Source organism: Talpa europaea (assembly GCF_964194135.1).
Source record: "Talpa europaea genome assembly, chromosome: 14".
Lineage (NCBI taxonomy): Eukaryota > Metazoa > Chordata > Mammalia > Eulipotyphla > Talpidae > Talpa > Talpa europaea.
This window is the reverse complement of record NC_140082.1, coordinates 56,122,425-56,132,687: the sequence shown is the minus strand read 5'-3', so window position 1 is coordinate 56,132,687 and position 10,263 is coordinate 56,122,425. Positions and strand designations below refer to the sequence as shown.

Genomic DNA, 10,263 nt, shown 5'->3' with positions numbered 1-10,263 from the left:
AAACTCTGTTATGAGTTTTTCTTAATACGTTGCTATTTTAAGCAGCACTGGAAAAAAATTGTACATTATAGGTCTCAACTTCCTAAAGATATTTTTAGAATACACATAAGTAAAAGGAATATATATATTTGTAAGTGTGTTAGTTATCACCAAGTTGCCTACTGAAAAATCAAAAGCAGCTTAAACTTTAAGCAACAGTGTAAGAACCACAGCTCCTCATCATCACAAACTCTGCGGATGGAAAAGGTGATTTTGCTCATCTATTAACTTAAATTCATTTCCTACCTGGGACACTAAATATTTTTTCCCATGTCCACTGGTGACCAGATATGCAAAAATAGATCTGCCCAATCTTCACATTAGTTTCCTTCTTGTTGATTTCTAAGAATTCTTTAAAATGAAGACATATTTTTCATCTGATACATATATGCTGTAGACATTTTTATTTGGTTAATATGATTTGATATACAGAGAGCTTTAATTTTTTTATGTTACTGAATCAAACTTCTTCCTCTTGAAGTCATTCTTAGGAAGGTCCTGGACAACATAAAAAATGAACAAATACACATTGTGTTTCCTTCTGGTGCTTTTCTCATTTTGTATATTTAACATTTTTAATTTCTCTTTGATCTGGAACTTATTTTTATGAGATTGAAAAATCTAGTTAGTTTCTTCCAAACACAATTAGCTGGTATTTCACCATTATAATATTTCACCAGTAAATTCAGATGCATTTGGATTTTTGGGCGTCTTCTATCCTGTTCCATTTATTTATGTGTATTTTCAGTTGTGAACTAATTACTAGTCAGTGGAAATTTATACCACATTTTGATATCCAGAAGGCAAGCTTCTGTCTACCTTACAAAACTTTTGTAAGTTTCATCACAACAGTAAAAGCACATGTAACTCAAATTTTTTAAAACCTTAATTTTTTTGTTGGGTTTATATAAAATTGATAAATACCAGGAAGAACTCGCACTTAGAGAAAATGACATTTTCTGTTCAAGAACCCAGGGCCATCTTCCCCCTTCAAAGTTTCCCTTTAAGGTCGCTCCATAAGAACATATAGAAATAGGTACAGGCTGACGCCAGGTGGGTCCTGGAGTTCATCCGAAGCGCGTCTAGCCTGGGCGTTGCTCGAGGATGGGAACGCTCGCTCTCATTCTGCGCTTTTCTACAGTATGGAATATTCTGGCATGAAAAAGCAAACAGCAAAAATAAAATGTTGCACACGACTCTTATAACTGATACTAGCTGCATCTTCCTAAAATGGTCAGTAAAGGTAGTGCTGAGTGGACGCAAAGGGCGCGAGCGCCGTGGGGGAGAACCCCACGGGCGGGCGCGGCCCCGCGGCGGCTCCAGGGCCAGCGGCTGCCGAGCGTCGGCGCGAGGACGGCCGGGCCCGCGGGGACAGGCCGGGCCCCGCCGGGCCGCGAACGTGCGCGCGTCTCCCGGGTCCTCCCGCCCCGGGGCCGGCCCGCTGCCCCGGGGCCTGGACATCCTGCCCGATCGTTCACGCCGTTTTTCCCCAGCAGAAGCAGCTGCTGCCCCGCGGCCACGTCGCCCGCGCTCGCGGCCCGGTGGATCTTCCCGAGGGCCCGGGCGCGGGCGCAGGACCCGGGCGGCCCCGGGGCGACGGCCTGGACCCCGCGGCGCCGCTCTGCGCGCGGGTGGAGGAGCCCGGCGCCACGCGCCCTTCCCGCGCCTAAGGCCAAAAATCTTCCTCATCGCCTCAGAATCTCCTCGGCGCCGCCGTGGCTTTCCTCCGCCCCCAGGGCTCAATCCCAGTCCGCAGAGAAGCCAACCGGCTGTCGCCGCGGCGGTCACCGGTCCCGGCGGCGGCGGCTTCAAATCTTTCAGACTAGGATCGCTGTAGCCAAGCGACGCCGCCACGCGCAAGTGCGCGTGCGCGCCTCAGAAAAAAAATGGCGTCACTGCGCCTGCGCACAGAGACAAAGCCGCCAGAGCGTGAGCAGTGCGCGTGCGCGAGGGCGTGGCATCTCAAATCTCGGCGACGGCCGGCTGGCGGCGCGGGGGTTAGTGTCTGAAGTCGGAGGAGCCTGCGGACGTCGTGGACCTTAAAGATGCTTAAGGTCTCGTTCCCCGGAAAGCTCCCCTAGAATAATAGGAACTGTATATCACCTGCCTTTCCAAAGCCCAGTTAAAAGCATGCTCAAAGAGGCTTTTCTTTATTTCTTTATTTTTTTTAAATAATAAATTTTATTTTTATATTCCCCATACAATTTCAGCCCCCCCATTCTGACCCCAATCCCTCCCCTCCCGCCCCCGCCCCCCTAAAAGTATCTCTGGTTCATAGTTTTTTGTTGATTTTGATTTTCACTTTCTTATAGTTATTCATTTTCCTGGTCCCTTATTTAAGTTTTCTAGATTCCTGCTATGAGTGAGACCATCCGGTATTTTTCTTTTTCTTTTTGGCTTTTTTCGCTGAGCATGATCCCTTCCAGCGCCATCCATGTTGCTGCAAATTGCATGTGTTTATCTTTTTGAATGCTGAGGAATGTTCCATGGTATATATGTAGCATATCTTCTTGATCCAGTCATCTATTTTTGGGCATTTGGGTTGTTTCCAAAGCTTAGCTATTGTAAACAGTGCTGCTATAAACATGGGGGTGCAGGTGTTCTTTGGAATTGATGTTTCTGTGTCCTTTGGGTAAATACCTAGGAGTGGAATTGCTGGATCATATGGAAGCTCTATGTTTAGTAGGTCCAGAAATCTCCACACAGCTCTCCACAGTGGTTGGACCAGTTTGCACTCCCACCAACAGTGTAGAAAAGTTACTTTTTCTGCACACCCTCGCCAGCATTTGTTGTTGCTAGTTTTTTGAATATATGCCATTCTCACTGGTCTAAGATGGTATCTCATCGTAGTTTTGATTGGCATTTCCCTGATTACAAGTGATGTTGAACATTTTGTCATATGCCTGTTGGCCATTTGCATTTCCTCTTCAGAGAAGTTTCTTTTTAGCTCTTCTGCCCATTTTTTGACTGGATTATTTTCTTTGTTGTTGTTGAGTCTCATCAGCTCTTTGCAGATTTTTGTGATCAGTCCTTTATCATTAGTGTTGGTTGCAAAAATGTTCTCCCAGTTGGTGGGGTTTCTCTTTGTTTTTGTTATTGTCTCTTTTGCTGTGCAGAAGCTCTTTAATTTGATGTAGTCTCATCTGTTTATCTTTGCCTTCACTATCACTGCTTTGGGTGATGTGTCTGTAAAGATGTCTTTGATGTGCAAATCACGTAGTGTTTCGCCTATATTTCCTTCTATATAATTTATGGTTTCAGGTCTTATGTCTAGTTCTTGCTCTGGAATTTTAAAAACATATTTTGAGACTACAAACTCCTCACAGTTTAGGATTGCCACATAAATCAAACTATTTGTCACTATGTGGTCACCTCTTTATCTGCAATATTTTTTTATTCTTCTGAATATCCACTTTTCGTGATTGTAATCTAACTACTTCAACTTTCATGACTAGCACTTTATTAGTATTTTGATTTCTCTTCACTTTTAAAATGAAAAGTGGGGCCTCCCCAGTGGTGCAGCAGGTTGAGCGCTGCACTGTGAAGCTTCCGCGGCCCCGGCCACCGGCGAGGGTCCCACATGGCAGGGCAGACCTCTCCTGTCTTGCCCGCTGCTCCCCTACGCAGTGTATTTCAGTAAATCTGTCTGTTCTGCACCCAGCTCTGTCTACGGTGGATCCTCTCACCCTCCCGCGCATCTGGCCTGTACCCCAGTTCTTGAATAAAAATAAAGAAATCTAAAAAAATAAATAAAGGAAATGAAATGAAAAGCCCCCGGCAGGTCTTCACTGTGGGCTTCTCTAGCCTCCTTCTCCCCTTCTCTCCCCGGCCTCTGCTTCTCTCAGTGGATATATCAATACTCCCGCCAGGCAACAGAAGGGAACACCACAACTGATAACAGTGTAGTAAATGCAGGCCCCTCAGGCAAGAGCGAACACCTGCCTGGTAACCACTTCCCCTCCACTAGGCCAGCTGGAAAACCCGGCTCTCCAGCAAAGTACCCCCTTCGCACCCCCCTATGCCCACATCCCAGCATGCACAGCGGAGGTCAAAGGTCACAGGAGCTGTGACCAATGGCACACCCTCCCTGTGGATTCCTCCTGGAAGCCGCTGACGGGAGGGCCTGGGCCCGCCATCCAGTCACTGCTTTCTCGTTCTCTTGTTGAACAACTGGTGGGTCCTTCGGGAAATGGGTGTCCATTCCTCCAAGGTTGCACCCCAAGGGGAGTCTGAGCGAGAGGAGGCTTCAGGGGTCAGAGGCCAGAGCAGGAGGACTGGCCCGAGCCAGAGTCTGAGAGCAGAGCAGATCCTGAGGCGGCATCTGTGCCCCAGCAGCTCCCTGCCTTCGTGGGGCAGCCAGAGCAGGTCCTAGTGTCCAGGAGCCCAACGCTAGCCGGGCTTCGGGGCCTTCCTCAGACCCGCCCCGCCCGCCGTCTGAGAGAGGGGAATCACCCATCCAGGAAGCCCAGGGGCAGCAGCCACCCCCTGGGAGGCCCCGCTGCCACACCAACTGCCTGGAGCAGCCCCTCGCCCAGGGCTTCCAGAGGATGGGGCTGGCTGTGGGCTCGCACACCTGGCTCTTCCTGCAGGCTCCCCTGCTGCTGATGGCTGTCCTGGGCACTGAGTGGATTTACCTTCCCAGGGAGACCGAAGAGAGCCTGGAGGAGAAGGACAGCCCTTCGGGCAGCCCGGGCAAAGCCGAGCGGCGCTTCGTGTAGGCACATTTCTCCACCAACGAGTGGCCCCTCTTCTCCCCGTTGCGGTCCAGCGCGGAGGTCACCTTCGCCTCCATCCTGGTGGTCTCCAACACTGCCAATCTGCTGGATCAAGTCATCTTCTCAGAAATTAGTCAACTGGACGAGGCAGTGCAGACACTGACCGCACCCCAGGGAGATGGAACCCAGGTCCTACCCTCAGGTGTGTGCCAGGTACCAGAGCACTTGCATGCCCTCCAACCCACTCCTGTTCATCTGGCAGAAGAATAACAACATGGACCTGAAAAGCATCACCTTCCCTATTTACAACACCTCCGCTGCGCCCCTCTACTTGGCTGGCCTCTTGGGTGGAACCCTCCTAGGTCCTGGCGCAGGGACAAGCCGGTTACTCTTGCAAGCCAAGGCCATGTGGCTGCAGAACAACCTGAAGACCGTGGATCCTGAGGACAGCGAGCACAACCAGAAGTGGCTGCTCGAGTTCCTGGACCAAATTCATGCCATTGAAAAGCATCTGGCCTTGAAGAACATCCTGGTGCCCTGGGCAGGGTTTAGAGGAAGGAGAAGGTGGGAGGGATAAGACCTGTCCAGGGATGTGCCCACGCCTGGCTACTTGGTGGAGGCCTTGACTTGAAACCGACTCTGCTCCACTCTCTTTGAAGCTTAAGCCAGCTTTCTTCAAGGGACACCAAGGGAAGCCACCAGCCTTGATACTGGGTCACATTCCAGTGGGAAACACTCATTCTACACACCAGGGGTGGGCGTGTTCAGGGCAGACATTGATCTTCAGGGTTCCTTTGGGTTTTCTAGTCAGAATTCTCTCATTTCACATCTGTGCTGTATCTGGAGCCCCCGAAAACTTGCCTGGTGTCACTGGAATAAGAAACAAACCTTTAAGCTGAAGTTTCCTGGTGTTTCTGAAAAACACAACTAGCTCAGATTTCTCCAGTATTTTCTAGCATCCTGCCAGGCACCACAGATGTTGAGCAAACGTGCTAATACTTTTGTTCAGGCCTGGTGAGAGACACCCGCTGGGAAACGGCTCTGAATAGCATGCCTTGCTGAAATTATACTTTGTATTTAAATAGCAAAAGCTAGTAATCTACTCGTCATTTAGAAAAAGCCAACATTTCGGCAGTTATTAATGATTACACAGTATTAGAGAAAATTGAGAATTTTTATACTCAGGAATGGTAAACATTGGCTTTTCTTTTTAAAGATATATTTATTTATTTATACAAACACTGGGCCCCAGTCAGATGCCCCAGAGGGTGAAAGAATTCACCATAGCCACAGCAGGGAACAGAACAGGCAGACTGACGAAATACACTGCTGAGGGGAGCAGCGGGTGTGGCAGGAGAGGTCTGTCACGTCAGGGGGACCGTCTCCTGGCGGCCTACCATTCAACCGCTGCGCCACCAATGGAGGCCCAAACATTGGATTTCAAAAGAAATCTTAGAAAGCATGGCATGGATTGGTGGGGAACATTTTTTATTACCTTTATTCTAAAATCATAATTCACATATTTTAATCTTTTACAAAACTGTACCATGTTTCAATCAATAAGCTATAATATTTTGATAGATCTTATCACACATACACAAATATTGGAATTAAAAGTTATTGACCTGCGTGCACTTTTATGACAGGTGGTCTACTTTACATCACTTTCTAGGAAAATTGAATTTGAGGTGACTGCTAGGACAGAGGTCCCTTTGTTTTACACGGCATACCTTCTGATCATGATTTCTGCCTGGCAGAAGACCTATATCATGGACAGCGTACAACAGAGAATGTCTGACATCTACTCCCACGTGGCAGTGTCCATCACCATCGCCACTCTCACAAATGTCCTGGCCTTCTGTACAGGGTTGATGACCTCCTTTAAGTCCGTGCATTACTTTTGCATTTATATGGGAACAACCTTCCTCTTTTGTTATTTTTATAAAATCACCTGTTTTGGCGCATTTATGGCCCAAGATGGTAAGAGAGAAGTGGCCTTTCTGCACTGGCTGCAAAAGTCAGAGGGTACCCCGAACCAAAATTCTTCCTCGCTGATAAGGTGCTCCTGCCTACCATTTAGTTCTCTTCGAACTGATGAAGAATCGAACATCCATCCAATGAACTTGTTCTTTAGAGATTATTTTGGCCCCTTTCTCACAAACACTAAGTCCAAGTTTATGATAGTGGTTTTATACCTTCTGTACATCGCATTCAGTATACATGGCTGCTCCCAAGTGCAGGAAGGTTTAGGTCTTGGACATTTGGCAAGTGACGATTCTTATATCACACCCTATTTTAACATCCATGAAGAGAATTTTTAAGATATGTTCCCTTAGTGATGGTTATCATGACTGAAGCAGTTGACTACTGGGATAAAGACACTAGGCAAACATTGGTGAAATGTCTGACCACTTTTGAAAACAGTGACTATGTCATTCAAAATCTAACTCAGTTTTGGTTACAAGCATATATACAGTATATGGAAGCCAATATCTAAGCTGTAAATGACAGAGATAGATCTATAAACAACATTCCTGTTTTTTTATTGCATATTCCAATTTTTATATATAATATTAATATTTCATCATCACATGAGATTACTTCTTCCCGGGCCTTCATTAAGACCACAGGTGTTTCTTCTTCACGCAGTAAGAAGAACATGTTATTCCAATTACAAAGTTATGCCAAAAGGTGTGAGATTCCCCTAATGGTGTATAACCCAGCATTTATCTATTTTGATCAATATTCTGCCATCTTAGAAAACACTATTCGAAGTGTCATTGTTGCATCCATAGCTATGTTCATTGTTTCTTTATTGTTAATTTCCCACCCATTGTGATCCTTTTGGGTCACTTTTTCTATTGGGTCTGTGATTGTAGGAATAACAGGTTTCATGGGATTCTGGCATATCAACCTTGATTCCATATCCATGATGAATCTTGTGATTTGTATAGGGTTTTCTTTTGATTTGTGTGCACATATTTCATATGCATGTTTCCAGTTCTGAACCCTCAGCAAACAATAAGCAATTGAGGCATTGTTTTTGCTAGGTTACGCAGTGTTACAAAGTGTACTGTCAACAATAATAGGAGCGTCTGTTTTATCTGTAGCTAGCACATACATCTTTAGGACATGTTTTAAGATTTTGTTTCTTGTCATGGTATTTGGGGTTATTCATGGCCTAGTGTTTATTCCAGTATTCTTATCCATTTTTTGAAGATTTGTTGGAATATCACTAACAAATCAGTGCTCAATGATAGAATTCTTTTTTTTTTTAATAGAGGCATGTTTATTTATTTACTGGTTTGTTTTTTGTTTATACATGCACTGGGTACAGTCAGACATCAAGCTCGGGAGGGTGAGAGAATTCACCAGAGGCAGAGTGGGGAGCAGAGCAGGCAGAAGGACAAAAGTACACTGCTGAGGGGAGCAGCAGTTGGCAGGAGAGGTCTGCGTGCCATGTGGGACCCTCTTCTGGTGGCCGGGGAACAGCCAGGGATCGAACCGGCACCGCAGAGGCTGCGGGCAGCTTCTCAACCCAGCGCTCAACCGCTGTGCCACCGGAGAGGCCCTCAATGATAGAATTCTTGACTGCCCCAACACAGTCTGGTAAAAATGCTCTATTAAGGACAGTTGATAAACTGAAAACAAGGCATGTTTCCTTGATTTGGAAATCTCATTCCAAGCTGTTCTTTAAAATATCCTGAGAAAAATTCATTAGTCCTACATTAAAATAATTTTAGTAAATTAGGAAGTCTTGTCATCTGTATTGTAAACTATAAAAATTGGGTGTAAGGTAAAACTTTCCATTGATTTTTTTTTTTTGCTTCTGTTTTTTACCCTCTTATCATTAGCCTTTCTGCCTGGAATTAAGAATTTTCTACATTATATATACTATCAGTGGGATGTTATGTGTATTGTACTTCCTATATGCATTACTATGTAAAGGTTCAAATTATTATTACTTATTCTCCATACTAGGACATTTCTATGCACTTTCTTAATCATATAATCGGATGAACTGAAGTTGCTATCAATAATTCTTTTTAAATTTTGAAAAATTAACCACTGAAGGGTCCTTCTGGGTGGTGCGGGTGGTTGAGGGCCATGATGTGAAGCCGTCCGCGGCCTCAGCAGCACCATTTCAATCCTGGCTGGCCGGGGAGAATCCCACATGGAGAAGCAGACCTCTCCTGTCTCACCCGATTCTCCCCTCAGCAGTGTGTTTTGGTAGTCTGCCTGTTCTGCTCCCCACTCTGTCTTAGGTGAATCCTCTCATCCTTCTGTGCATCTGGTCTATATCACGGTTTTTGTATAAATAAATAAATCTGAAAAAAAAAATTAACCACTGAAGCCATCAGGTGCTGGACTTTTGTTTTTGGTAGGGGTTTGATTGCTGATTCAATCTCCTTGCTAGTAATTGAACTGTTTGAATTTTCTTTATCAGTTAAATTTGATACCTAAATGAGACTTAAATGATAATGGATATATGTTTTATTTATAGATATACAGATACAGATAATAAAAACAAGTATTACCTAATGCTGTAAAGAAAGGAAGTGACATTCATGGTAATTGTAGGTTTAAAACTATTTTACTTTTTATTTTTTTACCAATAAAGAATAAAAATTTGATATCTTATTATATAGATAATGGAAAAGGATAAATTCTTTCTTTAAAAAGGAAAAGGTTTTGAGACTTCTCAAGTTCAAGATTTTCTCAAGGGCATCTGACTGCTAAGGGTCTCATTCTCCTCACTCTGCATGGATGATGCCCTAAACACACTCTTCCTGTCCAGACCATCTCTAGAGGCAGGCCAGGGATTGGCAATGATGTCACTCACCAGGAGGAGCTACTAAAACCGTGTCCTTCGTTAGCCATTTTAAACCCAGTAGGAAGAACAGACTCAAAGAATGCCCTCTGTTAGAAGAAAGAGGTGGGTTACAGAGGGGTGGTTGGCAACACTTCTGCCTTTTTTTTTTTTTTAGTGAGAATACATTTATTTTTTTTTTAAATTTAGACATCATTGTTCATTTTTAAACATTATTTGCCCCCCCTCCTTTTCAGGTGTAGTCCCCATAGAATTTCCTTCACCAATTATGCTCGGTGAAATAAGCCAGAAGGAAAAAGAAAAATAAAGGATGGTTTCACTTATAGCAGGGATATAGGGGAACCAAATAAGTCATCAGTGTAAAAAAATAATAACAGTACAAAACACAACCAAACAGAAACAATTAAAAATCAGAGACATACTACAGGGAAGGAGGAGGGAAAGAGAGCAGAGGGAAGGAGGGAGGAGCACAGGGGCCTGGGGTGAGGGTGTACTTGTCTTTTTTAACAGCCATACTAATAGGCCTTTGCCCTGGTTTTACATTCCCAGCATTAAAAGTGCACAATTCATTTACTTCACAATTTGTTTTAAAGCACTTGCATTGTGGCAAACACTCTTCCAGGCTTTTAGCATAAAACAATGAAGAAAGTGAACAGCAGTCTCTGCCCCTGGGCTGAG

The 10,263-nt window shown here is 44.7% G+C and overlaps 1 pseudogene across 1 annotated transcript; it reads left to right on the top strand.

Moving 5' to 3' along the window:
- Window positions 1-4,586: 4,586 nt before the first annotated feature.
- Window positions 4,587-8,203, top strand: LOC311184188 (patched domain-containing protein 3-like; annotated as a pseudogene). Its single transcript has 4 exons — window positions 4,587-4,753; window positions 4,808-4,967; window positions 5,017-5,261; window positions 6,427-8,203. The product of its transcript is annotated as a patched domain-containing protein 3-like (transcript).
- Window positions 8,204-10,263: the final 2,060 nt, after the last annotated feature.